This window comes from Anabrus simplex, chromosome 1, assembly GCF_040414725.1.
Source record: "Anabrus simplex isolate iqAnaSimp1 chromosome 1, ASM4041472v1, whole genome shotgun sequence".
Classification (NCBI taxonomy): domain Eukaryota; kingdom Metazoa; phylum Arthropoda; class Insecta; order Orthoptera; family Tettigoniidae; genus Anabrus; species Anabrus simplex.
The window spans coordinates 644,079,580-644,105,035 of record NC_090265.1 but is presented as its reverse complement, the minus strand read 5'-3'; the positions used below and the strand labels follow the sequence as shown (position 1 = coordinate 644,105,035).

The window sequence follows — 25,456 nt, the reverse complement described above, 5'->3', positions numbered from 1 at the left end:
CGATTTTTGTTCTGTTAATGGCAGTATGTAAAGTAAAATGAACCTGACCGTACCGTACTGTAGGAATGTATGTTTGCATGACGTATTTACGCACGTCTACAGTATTATTGAACAATAAGGACAAAGGATAATTAGTGATTATTAATATAATGTTAATTGCTTGGAACCTACCGCAATAGGAGAAACAAACTCACAGGAATCAGGTCACCCAGTGAGTTCACCCCCTTCCTCTACAGGGATGTAACGGGCTTTGTTAATTTGTATACAGTATACTGTATTTAAGGTTCATTTTCCTTTACATGGCAGCATAGCAAAATGAACACAACGAATATTATTCTAATGGACTGCATTTCCATTTGTAGCTGGCAGGCGTGCCACGTCTTAAGAGAAATAATGGATTGTCAGATGCGTCGTATTGCTCGCGTAGCGACGATATAAAGAATCTGATAAATAAGTACGAAATCTGTAGGTAAATGTGCTTTGAGAAGCATGATAAACAATACTGGATACGTGAATTCATTTACAGCACTTTATAAAGAAATAATACAGAAAGGGTGGCAATTTCCCTATCATTAGTAAGGTTGAGAACATGCAGTTTTGCCTATTCAAAAAAAAAAAAAAATCTTGTCCACCTCTGTGGTGTAGTGGTTAGTGTGATTTGCTGCCACCCCCGGAGGCCTGGGTTCGATTCCCGGCTCTGCCACGGAAAGTGGAACGAGTAGTGGAACGGGGTCCACTAAGCCTCCGGAGGTCAACTGAGTAGAGTGGGTTCGATTCACACCTCAACCATCCTTGAAGTGGATTTCCGTGGTTTCCCACTTCTTCTCCAGGAAAATTCCGGAATGGTACCTAACTTAAGGCCATGGCAGCTTCTTTCCCTCTTTCTTGTCTATCCCTTCCAATATTCCCATTCCCCCCAAGGCTCCTGTTCAGAAAAGCAGGTGAGGCCACCTGGGCGAGGTACTGGTCCTCCTTCCCAGTGTTATCCCCGACCAAATGTCTCACGCTCCAGGACATTCCCTTGAAGCGGTAGAGGTAGGATCCATCGCTGAGTCCGAGAAAGTAACCACCTCTGGAGGGTAAACGGATTAAATACAAAATAATAATAATATACACATGTTATAAATTCCTTCTCGCTACCACCCTTATGTATTATTATTATTATTATTATTATTATTATTATTATTATTATTATTATTATTTTACATTTCCGCGCAGCCTTTTTAGGGATACTGCATTTTTTGCATGTAGTCTATGTCGTGAAAATTGTTATTGTCACTCATACGATCAGTCATGATAGCACTCTATGGTTCTGAGAGGAAGGCAGTAACTAATTATCATATCCCAATCCTCGCATTACCTACGCTAGATCGAGCAAGTGGTTATGCGGTTTGGGTACGTAGCTGTCAGCTTGCATTTGGGAGATATCGGGTTCGAACCCCACTGTCGGCAGCCCTGAAGATGGATTTCCGTTGTTTCCTAATTTCACACCAGGAAAATACTGGGGTTGTACCTTAGTTAAGGCATGGTCGCTTCCTTCCCACTCCCAGGTCTTTCCTATTCTATCGTACTGAGCCATAAGTTGCTATTACATATCAGACTGCCAATCCTACTGAAATGCCAGCACCAACCGACCCTCTGAGCGATATTTTCACACCATTCATAACAGGGGTTGACTGCATAAGGAACGGTATTACTAGGATCGCTCATACCTCGGTCACTTTCATGTTGTCAAAGCCAAGGATGAGACTGAGACTTTAAACTAGCCCATACCAGAAGACATAGTGCACTGCAAACACTACATACCGCCAGCAAAGGCATAACATTGTAATACTATCTTGAAGGTGAGCAGTTGAAACAAATCGTGCCCACGCGGATGACTGAATCAGAACGTAAAATACCCACCAATGACATATTTTCATTTGAATGCATACAATGTAATAAATGTACCTTTAAGTGCGGCCAGTATCCAGTAATCGGGAGATCGTGGGTTCGAGCCCCACTGTCGCCAGCCCTGAAGATGGTTTTCCGTGGTTTCCCATTTTCACACCAGGCAAATGCCGGGGCTGTACCTTAATTAAGGCCACGGCCGCTTCCTTCCACTTCCTAGGCCTTTCCCGTCCCATCGTCGCCATAAGACATATCTGTGTCGGTGCGACGTAAAGCAAATAGCAACAAAAATAAAAATAAAAAAATAAATGTACCAAAAAGTAAGGTTCCTAGAAGGGAACCATAATTTAATTTCATCGATTGGCTTTTTCAATCGTGGAATTGCACGATTGAATTTCACGATTGAAAAAAACCTAAAGACTCAAAGAGCTCAAATATTTCTATTAAATGTAGCCTATTCTAGACAAATATTCTGCCTATAACAAATTATTGTACTGAACCAGTTTTCATACTGTTATAAGTCGTTACTGTAAATATGAAGTGATTGAAGGTCTAATTTTGTTAGTTATAATTTTAAGGTATGAAGAATAATGTGAACTAATGCTGATAAAAATACAGTAAACTCATCAAAACATATTATGTCCTATGTCCTATAAAATACATGGAATGGAATGGCGTATGGCTTTTAGTGCCGGGAGATCCCAGGACGGGCTCGGCTCGCCAGGTGCGGGTCTTTTGATTTGACCCCCGTAGGCAACCCGCGCGTCGTGATGATGATGATGATGAAAACAACACATACACCCAGCCCCCGTGCCAGGGAAATTAACCAATGAAGGTTAAAATTCCCGATCCTGCCGGGAATCGAACCCGAGACCCCTGTGACCAAAGGCCAGCACGCTAACCATTTAGCCATGGAGCCGGACTATAAGATAGATCAAAATGTATCTTGACCAAAATGTAAATCAACTTTCTAACATCCCGAATAAGTTATTGATCTCTTGAAACATGACATGCAATTCAGTATCCCAATAAGAAACTAACTATGAAAACTACATTTTATTTCATTGAATACTGCAGGAATTACGAGTTTTTCGCTTCTCCTGAAAAATTTGAATTAATGGATATTACACGTTTTGATTGTTTCCTCCTCATATGGTAACGAGTTAATTAATCAAGAACTTCACTTGCAGAGCAAAGCCATTTCCGTACATGCTAGGAAGGCCCTTGAAGGGGCGGAAGGTAAAGGCTTCCACTGTCCATAACCTCGGTGGGGCCGGCCGTCTTTATCCCCAGGAATTAACCTGATACTAATTTTTGATGTAGGCTGAGAAAACCCCAGGGCCATGAGTGATATTCCAGAAGTGATTTCGGCCAAGGCCAGAAAAACTGAATTCGTAGCTGCTACCAGCAAAATCTCGCCAGCAGTACAAAAAAGAAATACACAGTGTTCAAAGAATGGTGTAGGGTGAATGATGTTTCTGTTGTGAATGAAAATGTAATTCTAATATAGGCTATTTAATTTTGTTTAAGAGCGCTGAAGTGTTGCATTTTCTCAATTTTTCAGACTGTAATCAATCCCAGAAGAAGCTGTTTAGAGAGCTTCATCTTGAATGGCTTTTTTCTCAATTAGCTAAGGTCGAGTTTTACGTCCGGATACCCTTCCCGACGCCAAATCTACATGGAGAGATATATTCACTATTGGGTTTTTATGTGGTGGTTGTGTGTAAGTGTAAATGTGTAATAAAACTATCATAAATACCCAATCCCCGAGCTAGAGGAATGGACCATTCGTGGCTAAAATTCCCAGCTCGGCCGGGAAGCGAAACCGGGACAGGAACGACAGGCCATTACGCTGACCATTCAGCCAACGAGGCGGACGAACTGCTTAGTTAGTTTAGCCGGCCTTAGTAGCTCAGACGTTAGACCTTCGAGCCCATCATATTTTAAAATAGTTTTTCTCTGATAAGAATGAACGAAAACCCACAATATTTGGAAGAAGTAATACATCGCGCATTTAAGGCCGCTATTAGCCGTGTGTGACTAGTTGCTCCTGCGAGTCAGGGACCATTGGATTAAATGGGACCTATTACCCGCGGGCGACTAGTGGCGCAACTGAGCAACTAGTCGCCAGCCGTCATCTGAGCCGGGAACTGCTGTGGCAACTCGTAGTTCCTCAAATGCTTGATGGGGCATTGCAGTAAAGGTAACCTATTAACCGTGGGCGACTAGTGGCGCAACTAGTCGCCCGATGTAGCTGCGCGCGCATAACGGAGCATACCCGAGCTTGTGGTCTCTACCCACATAGTTCATTAGCTTATTGCTGGTAGAGTGAATATTTTACTCGTTCATGTGCATTGCCACATTGTGATAGTTCTTTTAATGAACATGGAAACATCAAATAAACTAGCACTTCAAATGAAGGAGATGACAAAACTATTTGAAAGTTGAATACTGATCGAGCAAGTGGCTGTGCGATTTCGATCACGTAGCTATCCGCTTGGATTCGGGAGATAGTGGGTTCGACCCCACTGTCGGCAGCCCTGAAGATGGTTTTCGTTGTTTCCAATTTTTACACCAGGCAAATGCTGGGACTGTACCTTAATTAAGGTCACTGTAGCTTCCTTCTCACTCCTAGCCTTTTCCTGTCCCATCATCGCCATAAGACCTATCTGTGTCGGTGCGACGTAAAGCAGGTTGTAAAGAAAGAAAGAAAAAATAAGAAAGTAGAATAAATACCGAAGAATTAATTTTGGAAGTTGAAAGAAAACAGGCCATTTGAGATTCCAGCATTGAAACTTGCGCAGAAAAAGTGGAATAACTGAATTCTTGGAAGAGTATTTGAAATAACTTCATTCCAGTATTCGAAGAAAAACCCCTGGGCGAGAAGATTGCTCTAGGTAATGTTTATACACTCGTACTATTCAGCATAGAAATGTGTAACAATAACAATTCTATATCATTAAAATTTTTACCATTGTTTCTTTGTCTTGCTATATTAGTGAATTATAACTGAATTGTCGTTCAGATGGATTGGTAAACTGAAGAGGAAATAACGTTTTGTGGACTTGAAATGTTATTTAGAAAAATCTTAAATATTATTGACACTAGGTCTTTTCAGTATTTTATAAGAGAGAATACTTAACATTAAAGTTGTACAATAAACATACGTTGCTTTTTTTACCTACTTTATTTACTACTAGTTACTAAAATTATTTTCATTGCGAACTAAATATTTTTACAGAAATAATTTTATATTCAATAACATTCATGTGTTTCTAATTAGAATTACTTTAAATATTTTTCGTTGGGAAGAATTGGTTAGCGCGCAACAACTATGACGCCATCAATAGCTAATGTATATAGGCCTATGTATGTATGTATGTCCATCTCTTGTCCCGTTTCTCTACTGGTCGGGTATGAAGTGAGATGAATCTGCGCAGCTAGTTTTTACGACCGGGTGCCCTTCCTGACGCCAACCTCATCAAAGGAGTTAATGAGTCAGTTGCTAATGATTAACTAAAATAATTTGGGATGGATTTGAATAACAAGGTTTTCAAAATTACGTATGATTGTAAAATATTTATTATGAGAAAGAAAGTAACGACTATGAGATGACTTAACTCAGTGTGCGGACCAATTTTTCTTCTGCTGGGAAACGCACGTTTAGTCCTGTGTCGTTTCATGTCATATCTTATTTTATGCAGCCTATCAATGACGATATCGACATGCGACGACAAACGGAAAAATTTAATGTAGTCCGCATTTAGATCGTTAACCAATGTATAATATAATCCTCTAGTCAGTCGAGAAACAGACATAGGAAGTTTTCAAATTTTCCTAACCCTTCGGCTTTTCATTTTTTAATAGAAGAGCAAGGAGAAGATGTTCATCATATGACACCATTCTCTCTCTCTCTCTCTCTCTCTCTCTCTCTCTCTCTCTCTCTAGTGACTATGCCCCCAGATGTGAATTGAGCAATTATTCACAAGTTGCGCCACTGATCGCCCGGGATTTAAATCCTCTGGCAACAAGTGTTGCGCAACTAGTCGCTCTCGGCTAATAGCGACCTAAGGGTTAAGAAGGAAGCGATACTTTCCAGTGTGACTCAGTCAAATGTAGCTTTGTTGTTCGATAGATTGAAAAGCTTTTGAGTTACACTGCATAATTTTATACAAAAGAAAAATAATAAAAGGGAATTTTTATTCCATCCGTGACATAAATTAAGTTAAAAAGCCTACATTATCATGTCTTGATAAAACAGAAAACAGCCAGGCTGAGTAGCTCAGGCAGTAAAATACTGGCCTTCTGAGTACAAGCTAGTGGGTTCGAACCCGCCTCAGTCCGTCCATATTTGAAGGTACTCAAGTACATCAGCCGTCAGCCTTGTATCGGTAGATTTACCGGCACGTAAAAGAACTCCTGCGGGACAAAATTCAGACACCTCGGTGTCTTGGAAAACCATTAAAGTAATTATACGAGTAGAGACGCAGAACAAATAACAATTATATTACAAGAAAATCTTTCTTTCTCAGTCCGTTTACCCTCCAGGGTCGGTTTTTCCCTCGAACTCAGCGAGGGATCCCATCTCTACTGCCTCAAGGGCAGTGTCATGGAGCGTGAGACTTTGGGTCAGGGGAGACAACGGGGGAGGATGACCAATACCTCGCCCAGGCGGCCTCACCTGCTATGCTGAACACGAGCCTTGCGGGAGGGATGGGAGGATTAGAAGGGATAGACAAGGAAGAGGTAAAGAAGCGGCCGTGGCCTTAGGTACCATCCCGCATTTGCCTGGAGGGGAAGGGGGAAACCATGGACAAACTTCGAGGATAGCTGAGGTGGGATTCGAACGCACCTCTATTCAGTTGACTTCCCGAAGTTGAGTGGATCCCGTTCCAGCCCTCGTATCACTTTTCGAATTTTGTGGCAGAGCCTGTAATCGAACCCGGGCCTCTGGAGGGTGGCAGCCGATCACACAAACCACAACACGACAGAGGCGGACTTTTCATTTTTTATCATACGTAAATATCTATGCAAAAATACTTGTCTAGATTAGTCCCTGTGTGCATTCGCTATTACCGTATTTACGCGAATATACACGCACATATTTAAAAAAATTAAGGCACGAAATTGGGGTGCGGGTTTTATTTTTGTCAATGTTGGCATTTTTTTTTCAAAATCAGCCTTCCTAAAGTTAGGGTGTGGGGATTATTCGGTGGCGGGGATTATTCGCGTAAATACGGTATATTTACGGCCTGTACTAAGACTGTCAGATAAACAGCCAGATACGTAGACTGCAGTTTTGCAGTCTAGAAGTTAAATATTTTCTTGCGTACTACCAACGGATTTTAACAACGGTATTGTTATGCAGGAAATGTAGTAACATTTTTACTGCGTTGGTGATAAGGTCACTGAAAATATAGTGAAATTTAGTGCGGTGGTATACCTGTTCCCTGGTGTTTTCGTTTGTTTAGCGCTATTCCTTTTGACATTGTATTACGAGAGTCCAATACCACACTCATATTAAGCTATAATGTGGAAGTTGAGGTCAAAAACAGAATTAGGACTGAAATCTACACACACGAAGAAATGTTAAAATTGACTATGTAACGAAACTCAGAAATTGTTTTAGAAAATAAAATGACTGAAAATGTAACGTGGACGCAAAAGTTAAGATTCAGGTTGTATATCTTATCAAATAATTGCTACCACACGCTATAATTTTGTTTTCTGTCCAATACTATTTACGAGGATGCGTGTTACGGCGAAAGTAAAGTTTATATTCGTAACTAGCAAGATACCCGTGCTTCGCTACGGTATTGTATTGAAATTTATAATTGAATGCTTATTGTTTTAGATATACAATCCACCGAAATTCGCGATCTGACTCGTTTTCTGCGAGAATCCGCCAAAATTCGCGATCTGACTGGTTTTCTAATAGATTACGGCAAGTTTCCTCCCATTTTTCAATCTTTCTTTCCAGCAATCGATTTCGTACTTCCCGGGCTAGGTCCAAGTTTTCCACCCGGTCAGTTGGGTCCCTAAATCTTTGCCATCGTTTCCTATAAGCATTTTTAATATGGATCAAATCCTTCAGGAGATCCGGCGTGGTGTCGTCTTGGGTGCTTTGGCGGTACTGGACCCGCGGCCGGACTGCATTCTTAGTCATTACCCGTCCAGGACCCATTTCCAGCGCGGTCCGCACATTTGACGACGGTCCAGAACATTATTATTATTATTATTATTATTATTATTATTATTATTATTATTATTATTATTATTATTATTATATGTTCTGGACCCCAGAGCAAGATGCAAGACCGTTACTTGGCGGTAAATTACATCTGCTGCCATTGTCATTGTTGACAATGTGACCAGCACCATTGTCGCGCGTAGGCAAGTGTGCGGGATTTCTGGCGATACGAATGACATACTTCCGTGCATTATTGACCTTATTATAGAGGTGAACAATTGGAAGGTCAATCTCATTCCTATCGTTTATTTCAAAGGTGTTTTAAATTTTATTTATATGCCGGGAGAATCTACTGTAATCTAAGAACGTTCTCCGAAGAAAAAGATGGCTCTTGAAAACGAACCCAGGAAAGATTAAAAATAATCGGTTTATGATCACAATAAGTACATCGAAAATCTACAGCCTGTTTCCAGTCATTCGACAGGGTCAGGAACGGAACGAATAAAGTATCCATCTAGCAGCGACAATAGGAATTGTGCCGGCTGCCGAAGTCTGTCGCACTCCTCTGGGGCAATGGATAATGAATGACAAATGAAATGAAATGATATTGGACGGTGTTGCTGGAATGAATGGTGACAGGGAAAACCGGAGTATGCGGAGAAAACCCTGTCCCGCCTCCGTTTTGTCCAGCACGAATATCACATGGAGTGACCGGGATTTGAACCACGAACCCAGTTGTGAGAGGCCGGCGCGCTGCCGCCTGAGCAACGGAGGCTCCTTATAAGTACATTATGAACAGTAAAATCAATTGGTCTCGCCTCCTTTTACACCCCACCGTCGTTAAGTTTATTTACCCCCCCCCAAAAAAAAAATTAAAAGGAGTTTTTCTTTATGTTTAAACGAGATTACAAACACCAATATTCACGTCTATTACCTTCAGTTTTGATATGTAAGTATCCCCATAAAAATAATTCACTTTCCTTTTCACTTCCTCTCACACTCACACTCACACTCCTCCCCCCCCCCCCCCCAAGTGAATTTTCCGGCAAAAAATACTTGTTTCTTTAATAGTAAAGGATCTTCTAAATACCAATTATCACGAATCTAACTTCTTCAATTTTTGATTTGTGTGTCCTCATGAAAGGAATTCAATTCCTTTTCACTCCCGTCCCCCAAGATGGGTTCCCCCCAAAACGCGTTTTGCTTTGTTTTTAAAGGAGATCCAAATACCAATTTTCACGTCTGTAACAACTTAGGTTTTTATTAGATGTATGTATTCTCATACAGTTAAATCAACATATTTTCAATTCTTTCACCCCACCCCTTCATTGGATTTTCCGAGAATACGTGTTTCTTTACTTTTAAAGCAGATTCCAAATATCAAATTTCACGTCTGTAACATCTTCATTTTTGAGATATCAGTAGCCTAATTAAAAGAAATCAACACCACTTTCAGTCTCTTTTACACCCCCCCCCCTTCCACCCAAGTGGTATTTCCGAAAACTAAAAATACACGTTTCTTTATTTTTAATAGATATAAAAAATAGCATTTTCCACTTCTGTAACATGTTAAGTTCTTGGGATATACTGTAGATATTCTCGTTTTAAAATTACACCCCTTTTTATTTCCCCTTATGTGGAGTTTCCAAAAACAAATCACCTATGTTTCTTTACGTTTACAGCAAATTCCAAATACCCACTTTTTGCGTCTGTAACATTTTACGTTTCTCAGATATTCTGTAGATATTGTCTTTCGAAAAATTCACCCCAATTTTTCACTCCTGTTTAACCGCCATTAATTGGATTTTCCAAAAAAAAAAAAAGTTTTTCTTTATTTTTAAAGGAGATGACATGTACAAATTTTCAGTTCTGTAATATCTTCAGTTTCTGAGATATATGTATCCTCATTAAAGGCATTCAACCCATTATTCACCCTTATAGACCCCTCCTTTTGGGATTTACAGAAAACAAAAAAATATGTGTTCCTTCTGAAATATAAGTAGCCTCGTTAAAGGCATTCAACCAATTTTTCACCCTTTTCCATTCTTCCCATTTGGATTTTCCGAAAACAAAAAAAACACGTGTTTCTTTATTTTTAAAGGAGATTCTAAATACCAATGTTACATCTATAAACTTTAAAAGTTCTGAGATATAGATACACTCATTTTTAAAATTTACCCCCTTTTCACCCCCCATTAATTGGATTTTCTAAAAACAAAAAATACGTGTTTTTTAATTTTTAACGTAGATCCCAAACACCAATTTTCAGGTCTGTAATATCTTCAGTTTCTGAGATATAAGTATCCTCATTAAAGGCATTCAACCCATTTTTCAGCCCTTTTCACCCCTCCTATTGGGATTTTCCGAAAACAAAAAAATACGTGTTTCTTTATTTTTAATGAAGATTCTAAATACCAAGTTTTACATCTGTAAACTTTAAACGTTTTGAGATATAGATGCACTCATTTTAAAAATTCATTCCCCCTTTTCACCCTCCCATTAATTGGATTTTCCAAAAACAAAAAAATATATGTCTCTTTATTTTTAAAAGAGATCAAAAGTACCAATTTCCAGGTCTGTAATATCTTCAGTTTCTGAGATATAAGTACCGGAATCCTGATTAAAGGCATTCAACCACTTTTTCACCCTTTTTCTCCCCTCCTATTGGGATTTTCTGAAAACAAAAAGTACGTGTTTCCTTATTTTTAAAGAAGATTCTAAATAGCAATTTTTACATTTGTAAACTTTTAAAGTTTTCAGTTATAGATATACTCATTTTGAAATTTCACCCCTCTTTTCACCCCCTTAGCGACGGAATATCAAAAAATCCTCTCTTAGCGAGCACCTACATCTTAATATGAATATATCCCCAAAATTTCATTTCTTTATGTCCAGTAGTTTTGGCTCGGCGATGATGAATCAGTCAGTCAGTCAGTCAGTCAGTCAGTCAGTCAGTCAGTCAGTCAGTCAGTCAGTCAGTTAGGACATGTTATTTTATATACACTGACTGACAGAGCAAATGCAACACCAAGAAGGAGTGGTCAGAACTTTATGCCAATTGCAGGGTAGACTGATGTCACTGAGGTATGCTCATGATGTGAAATGCGCCGCTGTGCTGCGCACGTAGCGAACGATAAATGGGACACGGCGTTGGAGAATGGCCCACTTCGTACCGTGATTTCTCAGTCGACAGTCATTGTAGAACGTGTTGTCGTGTGCCACAGGACACGTGTATAGCTAAGAATGCCAGGCCGCCGTCAACGGAGGCATTTCCAGCAGACAGACGACTTTACGAGGGGTATGGTGATCGGGCTGAGAAGGGCAGGTTGGTCGCTTCGTCAAATCGCAGCCGATACCCATAGGGACGTGTCCACGGTGCAGCGCCTGTGGCGAAGATGGTTGGCGCAGGGACATGTGGCACGTGCGAGGGGTCCAGGCGCAGCCCGAGTGACGTCAGCACGCGAGGATCGGCGCATCCACCGCCAAGCGGTGGCAGCCCCGCACGCCACAACCGCCATTCTTCAGCATGTGCAAGACACCCTGGCTGTTCCAATATCGACCAGAACAATTTCCCGTCCCGTCGATTGGTTGAAGGAGGCCTGCACTCCCGGCGTCCGCTCAGAAGACTACCATTGACTCCACAGCATAGACGTGCACGCCTGGCATGGTGCCGGGCTAGAGCGACTTGGATGAGGGAATGGCGGAACGTCGTGTTCTCCGATGAGTCACGCTTCTGTTCTGTCAGTGATAGTCACCGCAGACGAGTGTGGCGTCGGCGTGGAGAAAGGTCAAATCCGGCAGTAACTGTGGAGCTCCCTACCGCTAGACAACGCGGCATCATGGTTTGGGACGCTATTGCGTATTATTCCACGTCACCTCTAGTGCGTATTCAAGGCACGTTAAATGCCCACCGCTACGTGCAGCATGTGCTGCGGCCGGTGGCACTCCCATACTTTCAGGGGCTGCCCAATGCTCTGTTTCAGCAGGATAATGCCCGCCCACACACTGCTCGCATCTCCCAACAGGCTCTACGAGGTGTACAGATGCTTCCGTGGCCAGCGTACTCTCCGGATCTCTCACCAATCGAACACGTGTGGGATCTCATTGGACGCCGTTTGCAAACTCTGCCCCAGCCTCGTACGGACGACCAACTGTGGCAAATGGTTGACAGAGAATGGAGAACCATCCCTCAGGACACCATGCGCACTTTTATTGACTCTGTACCCCGACGTGATTCTGCGTGCATCGCCGCTCGCGGTGGTCCTACATCCTACTGAGTCGATGCCGTGCGCATTGTGTAACCTGCATATCGGTTTGAAATAAACATCAATTATTCGTCCGTGCCGTCTCTGTTTTTTCCCCACCTTTCATCCCTTTCGAACCACTCCTTCTTGGTGTTGCATTTGCTCTGTCAGTCAGTGTATATAGATTAATGCGTGCGGCGTAGGATAATGATTTTATTATTAATTCGATTAATTGTTGCTAATTTAGTAAGTAGTTAGTTTCTTTCTTCCAAGAGTATGTTAGAATAGTAAGTGGGAAACATTTATCTCACTTTAATGTAAATACTTGGTAGCAAGTTGTTATGAATACGAAGAAATATAACCTCCTTTAACGTCCTCATTCGACGGACGAATCAGCATGAACAATATCATGTACGTTTTCTCCACATGCGCATCGCGGATAGATTTAGAATAGGGTCCAAGCTTTTGACAAATTACCGACCAACATTTAGAAGGTAAAAACACGTTGGGCTATTGGGACTCGAACCCATAAATAACCGCATGGCAACATCAAACGGCCGAGCTCGATAGCTGCAGTCGCTTAAGTGCGGCCAGTATCCAGTATTCGGGAGATAGTAGGTTCGAACCCCACTGTCGGCAGCCCTGAAGATGGTTTTCCGTGGTTTTCCATTTTCACACCTCGCAAATGCCGCAGGTGTACCTTAATTAAGGCCACGGCCGCTTCCTTCCTACTCCTAGCCCTTTCCTGTCCCATCGTCGCCATAAGACATATCTGTGCCGGTGCGACGCAAAACCAATAGAAAAAAAATCAAACGATATTGTCGTAATGACTATGGCTACCCAGGAAGCTTGCGTGAAACTTATATAGCCAGTATAACAACTTGTTAGCTTCGGAAACGTTTAAAACTTCTATGACACCTTGACAGGAAGCATGATATATTTTAATATATACACAGATTACATTATAACAACTTATGTTCGTATAGCATCGTGCAGATTTAGATTCATCTTGCTGTATAGCCATCTTGATTCTTACAGTAGTGTCCCGGATAGGAGCGAAGTCCCAGATAAGAGCGTTAACTGCCTCTCCAACTTCCGCATAGCTAAACTCGAGAATTTTCTCCCAGGTTGCACATAAACGAAATTCGTAGTACGCGTTTTCAACCGAACTTCCAGATAAATGTGCAAACTGCAACATAAATTTAAACCGCACTTTTATCTGGCTGTCGTAGTACAGGCCCTTAGAAGAGAGAAGAATGAATGTTCACTGGATTTCTCCGAAGAGTTATCGGAATACTTGTCATCCCCAAACAATATCCCCACAAGGTCAGAAACCTCTTCCTTACTGAGTTTCCCAATTTACCGCACAACATGTTGCGGTATTTCATTCATACCTGCAACTATAAGCCCCTGGAATTCCCTTCCGGCTGTAATTAGAGACGTAGAAATTTATTTAGAAAGTTACCTTGTAAATAATGATACACAGACTTAATTTAACATTTCCGTGGGTATATTATAATAACTGTCAGAAATTTCTCTCTCGTTTATAGCTAGCTATTGTTGAAGCTTAATTACATAATCAATCACGAACCCTAAAATTCTGTCTTTGGAACAATGTAGCATATATAAGATGGTCTGACATAACATCAGGCTTTATAGCCTGAGCCACGCCATATAAAACAGGTCAATATATTTTTTGCTAGATTTTTTTTTTTTGCTAGGGGCTTTACGTCGCACCGACACAGATAGGTCTTATGGCGACGATGGGATAGGAAAGGCCTAGGAGTTGGAAGGAAGCGGCCGTGGCGTTAATTAAGGTACAGCCCCAGTATTTGCCTGGTGTGAAAATGGGAAACCACGGAAAAACATCTTCAGGGCTGCCGATAGTGGGATTCGAACCTACTATCTCCCGGATGCAAGCTCACAGCCGCGCGCCTCTACGCGCACGGCCAACTCGCCCGGTTTGCTAGATTTTTGACGTCGAACTAACACATGAAAGGTTTTTGGTGATGCAAGGGGGAGAGAAGCGGTAGGATTGGAGTTACAGCGTCCGTGGCCTTAATTAAGGTACAATCCCGCCATTTACCTGGTGTGAAATTGGGAAACCGCACAAACCATTTTCAGGGTTGTCGACGGTTGGATTCGAACCCACCATCTCTCGAATGCAAGCTCACAACTACGCGACCTAAACCGCAGGGCAAACAAACTCGGTCAAATAAAATAAAATAAAATAAATAAATAAATAAATAAATAAATAAATAAATAAATAAATAAATAAATAAATAAATAAATAAATAAATAGTCCCCTCTGTGGTGTAGTAGTTAGTGTGATTAGCTGACACCCCTGGAGGCCCGGGTTCGATTCCCGGATCTGCCACGATATTTGAAAAATGGTACGAGGGCTGGAACGGATTTCACTCAGTCATCGGAGGTCAAGTGAGTAGAGGGGCATTCGATTCCCTCCTTAGCCATCCTCGAAGTGGTTTTCAGTGGTTTCCCACTTCTCCTCCAGGCAAATGCTAGGATAGCACCTAACTTAAGGCCTCGGCCGCTTCCTTCCCTTTTCCTTGTCTATTCCTTCCAAACTTCCAGCCCCCCACAAGGCCCCTGTTCGGCACAGCAGGTGAGGTCGCCTGGGTGATGTATGGTCCTCCTCTCCAGTTGTAACCCCTGTAAATAAAGTCTCACGCTGCAGGACACTGCCCTTGAGGCAGTAGAGTTGGGATTCCTCGCCAAGCCCGAAGGAAAAAAACAACCCTGGACGGTAAACGGATAAATAAATAAATAAATAAATAAATAAATAAATAAATAAATAAATAAATAAATAAATAAATAAATAAATAAATAAATAAATAAATAAATACAAAATGCTCACAGCAAAGTTAGACACTGCATACTAAATGTTTACTAAAGTTCTTCGAACTGTCACTCTTGATATTCTCAGGCTTGCCCTGATGCAGTGTTTCGTTTTATATTAAACGTTCCTGTTCGAAAAGTGCTGTATTTCGACCCCTCTACGCGATACATCAGTTTCTGCAGGACCTTTTGAATCATCCTATATACAAGAAGAAAAAAGTGGGGAATGCCGGGCTGAGTAGCTCGGACGGAAGAACGCTGGCCTTCTGACCCCAACTTGGCAGGCTCGATCCAGGCTCAGTCCGGTGGTATTTGAGGTGCTCAAATACGTAGGCCTCGTGTTGGTAGATTTACTGGCACGTGAAAGAACTCCTGCAGAGGCTGCCTGGATAAGGCGATAAAGGCGTGCTTGGTTCACCCGGAAGAACGTGGGTTCGATTCCGCGTATGGCTTTTAGTGCGGGGAGTATCCGAAGACAAGTTCGGCTCGCCAGGTGAATTGACACCCGTAGGCGACCTGCGCGTCGTAATGAGGACGAAATGATGATGAAGACGACACATACACCCAGCCCGAGTGCCAGCGAAATTAACCAATTATGGTTAAAATTCCCGAGCCTGCCGGGAATCGAACCCGGGACCCCAGTGACCAAAGGGTAACCATTTAGCTATGGAGCCGGACATTTAAGAAATGAGATTTCCACTGGTCCTGAGGTTCATTCAGACTACACCAAAAATGAGTACCAGGTTAATTCCTGGGGACAAAAGCGGCCGGTCTTACAGGAAACCACTCTACTCTATCACAGTAGCGTAGCCAGGATCGACCAATTTGGGGGGGGGGGCGGGGTGGTTATAGTTACAAAATGCTGATAAAACATAATGAAGGGGCGTGTGTGGTGCACACATTCAAGACTTGCTATTATAAGTACACTGATACAAATGAATTATGTTGATATTCACACTGCAGTACACTACAAAATCTTACATTAAAATCCCCCTGTGGATGGGGGCGGTAGAATAACATCTACGGTATCCCCTGCTTGTCATAAGAGGCGACTAAAAGGGACCCCAGGAGCTCTGAATTTCTGAGCGTGGGTTGGCGATCACGGGGCCCTTAGCTGAGTCCTGACATTGCTTCTTCTTACTTGTGTCAGGCTCTTCACTTTAATCTATCCTATCCGACCTCCCTTGATCAACTCCTGCTATTTTCCGACCCCGAGGGTGTTAGAGCACTCGAGGCCTAGGGAGTCTTTCATTTTCACGCCCTTCGTTGCCCTTGTCTTTCTTTGGCCGAAACCTTCATTTTTCGAAGTGTCGGTTCCCTTCCATTTTTCCCTCTGATTAGTTTTAATAGAGGAAGGTTGCCTAGTTGTACTTCTTCTTTAAACAATAATCACCACCACTCTGTCCGGCTCCATGGCTAAATAGTTAGCGTGCTGGCCTTTGGGACACAGGGGTTCCGGGTTCGATTCCCGGAAGGGGCGGGAATGTTAACCATCATTGGTTAATTTCCCTGGCACGGGTCTGGGTGTTTGTTGTCTTCATCCTCATCACGACACGCAGGTCGCCTACGGGAGTCAAATCAAAAGACCTGCACCTGGCGAGCCTGAGATCTCCCGGCACGCTATTTCATTACCACCACTCTTATATTAAAATACAGATCGAGAACAATACGACCAAGGTCTATACTTTTACAGCGAATTGTATGTTCAGTTTACAATCTAAAATTTCATAAATCTGTTGGTTTTACAATTATCTCCCTGAATGTTTGTTTAGTTATTATCAGTTTCTGTTTATTTTAATTTTGTAAAAGATCCATCTGGGAGGGTCTAACCCCCACTAACACTCCCCTATCTCCTGGGTACGCCCCTGCCTCATAACATACCGAGGTTACCTTCCACCCCTCCAAGGGCCTTCATGGCCAGTACGGAGATGACTTTGCTTTGCTCTTAGATTTGCTTTTAATAGACCTACAGAGGGACAAAATTTCGGCACCTCGGCTTATCCGAAAACCATGAAAGTAGTTAGTGGAACGTAAACACCAGTAACATTATTACACAAAAAGGGATTTTTGGTGCGTCCATAATATAAGAATGAAGGACTCACGGGCCGATGGTAGAAAGGTCATAGTAGACATTGTGGTGGTGATGGTGGCTGAGATCCTCGAGGGTGATGAGGTCGCGCGTGCAAGACGCCAGTTCAGGGAGCTCAGGGTAGTGGCGCGTAGCCATTCCTTAGGTCTCACCGCCGGCGCTGCACCCACACATTTCACTTCACTATTCGGTGCACTACCAACACACAACACACTACACTACACAAACACTAACCCATCATTCAGCACACGTGTAAGTCGAATATGCATCAGATGGAAACTTCGTCCACTTGAATTGGAAATCAGCATGTATCCAAATTAGAACATCAACATGCGTCGAAAGTGTGGAGAATAACTGACAGATACGAAGTGCAGACGGAAAACACTTGTAACTTGTTATCACGATAACACCGCGGCCGGACTGGTGACAGCACTCACAAACATGACCGGCGCAGAGGCGCGCCGTCTGCGAACTGCTCAAGGAGAGAAATAATTCTTGATGTAATTAGGAATCCCGAAGACAAGACTCGTACACCTTGAAGTCAATGAATGGTTATAATAAGAACCAATCTAGTACGAGTATAGTCGTGGACTGGAGGAAGGAGAGGCAAGGCAAGGCTGTACCTGGGGGCAGCGCGCAGGCGTCCCGCGCAGCGCGAATTACTGTTTGGTGAATGGTTCTACCTCGTCCCCCAAGATATTCCTCACCACCATAACCACCAGCTGCGGCGACGTCACTACCACCTGTGGACGCCAAATGGCTCACGAAGTCTATATTAAACGCACTTGACAAAACAGAGAAGATATTTTAAAATGTATTTCTCTGAAGACCAATCGTGCTGTATCTCACCTCCACGATATAATAATAATAATAATAATAATAATAATAATAATAATAATAATAATAATAATAATAATAATAATAATAATTTTCGCCTCTGTGGTGTAGTGGTTAGTGTAATTAGCTGCCATCCCCGGAGACCCGAGTTCGATTCCTGGCTCTGTCACGAAACTTGAAAAGAGGTACGAAGACTGGAACGGGGTCCACTCAGCCTCGGGAGGTCAACTGAGTAGAGGAGGTGTTCGACTCAAGCCTCAGCCATACTCGAAGTGGTTTTCCGTGGTTTCCCACTTTTCCAGCCAAATGCCGTGATGGTACCTAAATCAAGGCCACGGCCGCTTCCTTCCCTATTCCTTGCCTATTCCTTGCAATCTTCCCATCCCTCACAAGACCCCTGTTCAGCATAGCAGGTGAGGACGCCTGGGTGAGGTACTAGTCCTGCTCTACAACTGTATGCCCGCTACCCAAAGTCTCACGCTCCAGGACACTGCCCTTGATGCGATCCCTCGCTGAGTCCGGTGGGGGTCCCCGGACGGTAAACGGATTAAATAATAATAATAATAATAATAATAATAATAATAATAATAATAATAATAATAATAATAATAATAATAATAATAATAATAATCCGGTTCCTTGGCTGAAAGGTCAACGTACTGGCCTTCGATTCAGAGGGCCCCAGGTACAATTCCCGGTCAGACCGAGGATTTAAATGCGAATGGTTTATTTCTCTGGCTAGAGAAGTGGGTATTTATGTTTCTCTTAACACGGCTCTTTATCTATACCATCAGCTACGTAGGGTTACCACCTGTCCCGTATTTGAGGTGAAAATTTTGCGTCCCGTATTATGAACTGTTGTTCCGTAGAAACAAGCGTCTGTCTTTTTTTTTGTCTCTAAATATTTTAAAACCCGTGCTTAATTTGAGCTCCATTGAAGTTCGAAATAGCTCCATTACTTTTCTCTCTCTGGAGCCTCAGAAGAAGGAAATCTCGTGATGTCTGGCCATCTGCTGGTTAAGCTGAACATGCTGGGTTATTTACCTCGTCTTCTGCCGCGCACTTCCATAGGACTTCCATTACAATTTCTAACGTGATTGTTCATGCCGTTTGAGACTAAATCTACGTAAATTGTGAAGTTATCAAAGATCATCGAAGACATCACTGTTAAGATGTCAGATGCATTGTACTGTATGTACTGTTAAAAAGGTGGATGTTAGTGTCTCTTATGAATTTCAATAATAATTTTATTCTGTTAATCAAACGTATTATAATCTAATTGAAAATGGACCTAATGTTTGATTTTCTAGTATTTATGAACTGTCCCTTATTTTTGTGAAAAATCCCGTATTTTTAGTTACATGTCCCTTATTTGTTATATCAAAAGTGGCAACGCTACAGCTACCACAGAAACACGCAGTAATGAATCTGTTCCTCGACGTAAGGGTGGTGTAAGGCCATAAAACTTGGGTAAATCAATTTCAAGTGCTGATCGCAATAGATTGAAAAAGGCGAGGAATAATAATAAAACAATGGAACAATGGAAATTAAGAAGCAATAACGAAATATATTAGAACACAGAAAATATAACAGAAACAATAAGAAAAAGGAGTTTGCAATTTTTTGCACATATCTATAGAATGGATGATAACAGACTGACAAAACAGATATTCAAGTACCAATGGGAGAAAAAGTCTACACCGAGTTTGATAGATCAAAGGGGATTTAGAAAGAAGGAAAGTAAGGGAAGAGGAAACAATAGAAAGAGAGATTTTTAAAAATAACGTTTTAAAAATGGAAATACCATATTTACGCAAATAATCCCCGCTACCGAATAATCCCCGCACCCTAAATTTACGAAGGCTGATCTTGAAAAATATGCCAACATTGACGCAAATAAAGCCCGCACCCCAATTTCGTGCCTCGATTTTTTTATATGTGCGGGTATTATTCGCGTAAATACGGTATTCCAAGGAAGAGTGGGAAGGATACCCGGTCCAAGGTAGCATGAGGAGAAAAGAATAAAGCATAGTACAACGATGAAGGAATACTGGAAAAGGAAACAAGGAAGGATGAATTAAAATTGACATGTTGTCTCTAGCAAGCCTAATAATAATAATAATAATAATAATAATAATAATAATAATAATAATAATAATAATAATAATAATAATAATAATAAATAATGGTTCCTATCCCACTATCGGCAGCCCTGAAGATGGTTTTCCGTGGTTTCCCATTTTCACACCAGGCAAATGCTGGGGCTGTACCTTAATTAAGGCCACGGCCGCTTCCTTCCAACTCCTAGGCCTTTCCTATCCCATCGTCGCCAAAAGACCTATCTGTATCGGGGCGACGTAAAGCCCCTAGCAAAATAATAATAATAATAATAATAATAATAATAATAACAATAATGTCCACTCCTGTGGTGCAGTGGGTAGCGTGATTATCTGCCTTCCTCGTAGTTCCGGGTTCGATTCCAGGATCTGCCACGAAATTTGAAAATCGGTACGAGGGCTGGAACGGCGTCCACTTAACCTCGGGAGGTACGCTGAGTAGAGGTGGGTTCGATTCGCACCTCAGCCATCCTCGAAGTGGTTTTCCGTGGTTTCCCACTTCTCTTCCAGGCAAATGCCGGGATGGTACCTAACTTGAGGTCATGACCGCTTCCTTCCCTCTTCCTTGCCTATCCCTTCCAATCTTCCCACCCCTCCACAAGGCCCCTGTTCAGCATAGCAGGTGAGGAAGTCTGGGTGATGTACTGGCCCTCCTTCTCAGTTGTATCCCTCGAACCAAAGTCTCACACTCCAGGGCACTGCCCATGAGGCGGTAGAGGTGGTATTCCTCGCTCAGTCTTCGGAAAAACCAACCTTCGAGGGTAAACTGATTAAGAAAGAAACATAAATAAATAAATAAATAAATAAATAAATAAATAAATAAATAAATAAATAAATAAATAAATAAATAAACAAATAAATAAATAAATAAATAAATAAATAAATAAATAAATAAATAAATAGGTTAGAATGTAAACTAATTTAGTTAGTACGAAGTGTAGTCCGGCTAGTTCTTCCATAGTGAAGCAGCCAGACCGTACCCCTAGTGTTTATACAAATCACATAGGAAAATCGTTATGCGCACTAGAATAGACCTTTTATTCCCTACAGTAAGTTTGCATTCTAACCTACTACTGCCTAAAAATCTCCCTCTATTGGATCAGTGGTGGAGTGTCGGCCTCCAGATCACAAGACAGCGGGTTCAAACCCGACAGAGGTAGTCAGGTTTTTGAAGGGCGTAAAAAAGTCCATTAGACATTCCATGTGGTGCGATATCGGCATGAAAAAGATCTCGGGTATCACGTTTGGCGTTTACCTGAAAAAGAAAACGTTAAATCTCAGCTACAGACGCCCAAGAGAGATTCGGTTTACTTTGCCATCTAGCAGAGTAAAACGGACCGTCTAAATTGACGAGCAGGCAGCCAGATGGGGTAAAATTAAAATGTATGAACATGGTAGCTGAGGTGATTCATTTATTATTATTATTATTATTATTATTATTATTAGTCTGACTCGTTGGATGAATGTCAGAGTACTGGCTTTCGGTACAGAGGGTCCCGCGTTCGATTCCCGGGCGCGTCGGGGATTTTAATCGCTTCTGATTAATTCTTCTGGCTTGAGGACTGGGTATTTGTGTCCGTCCCAACACTCTCCTCTTCATATTCAGACACACCACCACAGAAACACGCAATAGTGATTACATCCCTCCATATAGGGTTGGCGTCAGGAAGGGCATCCGGCCGTAAACAGGGCCAAATCCATACGTGCGACGCAGTTCGCACCCGCGACCTCTCAGGCGTGGGAAAAGCGGTAGCGAAAGATTATTATTATTATTATTATTATTATTATTATTATTATTATTATTATTATTATTATTATTATTATTATTATTATTATTATTATTATTATTATTATTATATTTCAAGTCATCAGTACGGAGGATAGTTGGATCCTCATATAGCACTACCGAAGGTTACGGAATTATAAAGAAATTGTAAAGACTGAGCGAGTTGGCCGTGCGATTAGGGGCGCGCACTGTGAGCTCGCATCCGGGAGATAGTGGGCTCGGACCCCACTGTCGACAGCCTTGAAGTTGGTTTTCCATGGTTTCCCATTTTCACACCAGGCAAATGCTCGGGCTCTACCTCTATTAAGGCTACGGTCGCTTCCTTCCCACTCCTAGCCGTTTCCTATCCTATCGTCACCGTAAGACTTATCTGTGTCGGTGCGACGTAAAGCAGATGGTAGAACAAGAAAAGTGCTGTAAAGACCAATGGCAATGATGTAATGAGGCGGACTACACAAGGTGAAGAGCGAGGTGGTTTGCCCTTGCTTTCCTCAATAAGCCGGCTAATCTACCGAAATGAGGCTGGCGAAAATGAGCTCCTTCAAATACCAGCGGACTGAGCCAGGATCGAACTCGCCAACTCGGGCTCAGAAGGCCAGTGCTCTACCATCTGAGCCACTCGAACCAGCGCCAGCAGTGAGAGTGGGGGAAAAAATAGAAAATTGAAACTTCATCTAGCATAGCCACTGTTAGTACCAGGAAACGAGCACAGGTTCTATGAATAGTCTAGCTCCTCTGTTTCATGGTGGTGCGCGAACATCACTTTCAGAAATGTCAACGTTATATCTATGCCGCAGTTCAACTTCGGCTAATACATGTCGGACTTCTAAAATGTGTCATGTTCCTGATATCGTGTTCCGTAAAAAAAAAATATAAATGATGTACCTATGGGAACTACTGGCAAACATGAGTGCAACTGGACTAGACAACAGAGTGACTGAATGGGTGGCTATATTTATAGAAAGTAGATCTCAGGAAATGAAAGCAGGTGAAAAATTATCTGATTCTGTGATCATTAAGAGGGGGATTCCTCAAGGCCGTAACATGGGACCTTTATATTTTCTTATAAATGATGTAAGTACAAACTGGAATCAGAGATAAGACTTTTTGCGGATAATATTAATACTGTATCAAGTAATAGATAAGTTGCAAGATTGTGAGTGACTGCAAAAAGGTCTTGACAATGTTGTGAGGTGGACAGCAGGCAATGGTGCGATGACCGGGGTTAAAAGTCAGGTTGTGAATATCACTATTAGGAAAGGTATTCTCAATTTTAATTACTGCGCAGATGAGATGAATGTTCCTTTTTTTTTTTTTTTTTTTTTTTTTTGCTAGGGGCTTTACGTCGCACCGACACAGATAGGTCTTATGGCGACGATGGGATAGGAAAAGCCTAGGAGTTGGAAGGAAGCGGCTGTGGCCTTAATTAAGGTAGAGCCCCAGCATTTGCCTGGTGTGAAAATGGGAAACCACGGAAAACCATCTTCAGGGCTGCCGATAGTGGGATTCAAACCTACTATCTCCCGGATGCAAGCTCACAGCCGCGCGCCTCTACGCGCACGGCCAACTCGCCCGGTGAATGTTCCTTAAGGGGATCCCTGTCAGTACTTAGGTGTTATTATAAGGAAAGATATTCATTCGGGTCGTCACAGAAACGGGATTGTAAATTGAGAGTACAGATCTCTGCACATGGTTATGAGGCTATTTAGGGGTTGTAATAAGGATGTAAAGGAGAGGGCATATAAGTATGCGGCTAGACCCCAGCTAGAGTATGGTTCCAGTGTATAAGACCTTCACCAGGATTAATTGATTTGAGAACGGAAAAAAAAGCAGCTGGGTGTGTTCTGAGTGATTTCCGATAAAACAGGAGCTGTGTTACGAAAATGGTGCAAAGTTTTGGTTGGGAAGACTAAGGAGAAAGGAGACGAACTGCTCGAATAAGTGCTGTGTTCTGAGCTGTCAGTGGAGAGATGGCGTGGAATGACACTGGTAGACGAATAAGTCTGAGTGGTGTTTTCAAAAGTAGGTAGGAAAGATCATCATATGAAGATAAAGTTGGAATTCAACAGGACAAATCGGGGAAAATATTAATTTGTAGGAAGGGGAGATAGGGATTGGGATTACTTATCAAGGGAGATGTTCAATAAATTTCCTAATTCTTTGCAATGAATTAAGAAACGTCTAGGCATACAACAGATAGGGTATCTGCCACTTGGGCGACTACTGTAAATGAAGATCTGTGATGATTTTTTAATGATTGATTGACTGACGATCATTACAATAAAAGTCTCGTTAAAACTGCAGACACGCTTGTACATTTTTCTTAATGTGATGACATACGTCACTTTTTGTATTTACTAACAGTCTCTACACTTCAGTTCTGGAGTAGTCTAATGTTTCTTCTTGTATTTCGTTTCTTACGTCATTATAGACCGTTATACCTTTCAGCGTTGTCTGCAAGCCTTTGTAAATTAATTATGCACGTCCAGAATCCTTAATTTGCAATTATCACAGTGACCTTGTTTAGTACACATCGTAACTTTAAACATGGTACACCCAGCTCACCTCCACTGGGGATGTGTCTGAAGAGAACTTCACCACCTCCGGATGAGGACACGCATTTTCATTATTTAAAAAACTAAACGTCGATTTCGCCTCCTCTGCTTTTCGTACTCTTCATAGCAGAGTCCATTATTTTCTGAGCTAACCGAAGATGGTTTACACACACAGCTTCATCCATCCAGTTCCATCCATTCCCAGTAGCAATTGGATACTTATCAGTAGAAAGCTGCGAAGTGCCACATTTTAAAAATCTTAGCACTTTCACCGGAAATGTGCAAAAGGCCAAGGAGCGTCACATATCATAGGGGCTAGACCCACAGTAGACTGTAAAGGGATCTTAAGACCACCAAAAGATGGCAGTAGTTCTAAGCCCCAAGCTCCCATATCTTTTAAATTACTTTTGTATACTATCTGCTTTATGTCGCACCGACACATATAGAAATGTTAGAAGTTATCTGCTCCATACGTCCTACACCACTCGATAAAGGAACTATTTGAAAAGCATGATTTCCTAAAGGGCCAAGGAAGAATGTAAAGGTTTCCAGCAAGATATAGCAGTTATTTTAGATTCAGGAAGTCAAATGGTCTGTATCGCTATCACCGCCGTCTCGATCCTCTAATACTGCCTGCTCTATGCCACTAGTTTAACACAGGAAGGCGCGAATACCACTATTTCTTCTAGTCGCCGTAAGTGTGCAGTCGCAGACGCACAATTTTCGCGGTCATTGTGGGTGTAGCTTTGTATTATTGATGCATGCATGTGTGTGAAAAGCTTAGTTCTTTCGTACAATGAATAAACTTGCCTGTTCACTTACGTTTGTACAGGTGATATTTTGTATAGAACTGTGACATGAATGAATCATATTATCAAAAATATCGAGTTAT

General features: G+C 41.9%; 1 protein-coding gene across 3 annotated transcripts in view; it reads right to left on the bottom strand.

The window, feature by feature from the left end:
• The window catches only part of cyc (basic helix-loop-helix ARNT-like protein cyc), an 816,156-nt gene that overhangs the window by 247,567 nt on the left and 543,133 nt on the right, over nucleotides 1-25,456 (bottom strand). Inside the window, exon 1 of one of the 3 annotated variants that reach the window (XM_067135752.2) lies at nucleotides 17,283-17,325. The exons of the other annotated variants lie outside the window; for them this stretch is intronic. The gene's annotated coding sequence lies outside the window, so the exon portion shown is untranslated. Of the gene's footprint in view, nucleotides 1-17,282; nucleotides 17,326-25,456 lie in introns of those variants that run through there. 3 annotated transcript variants of the gene reach the window in all.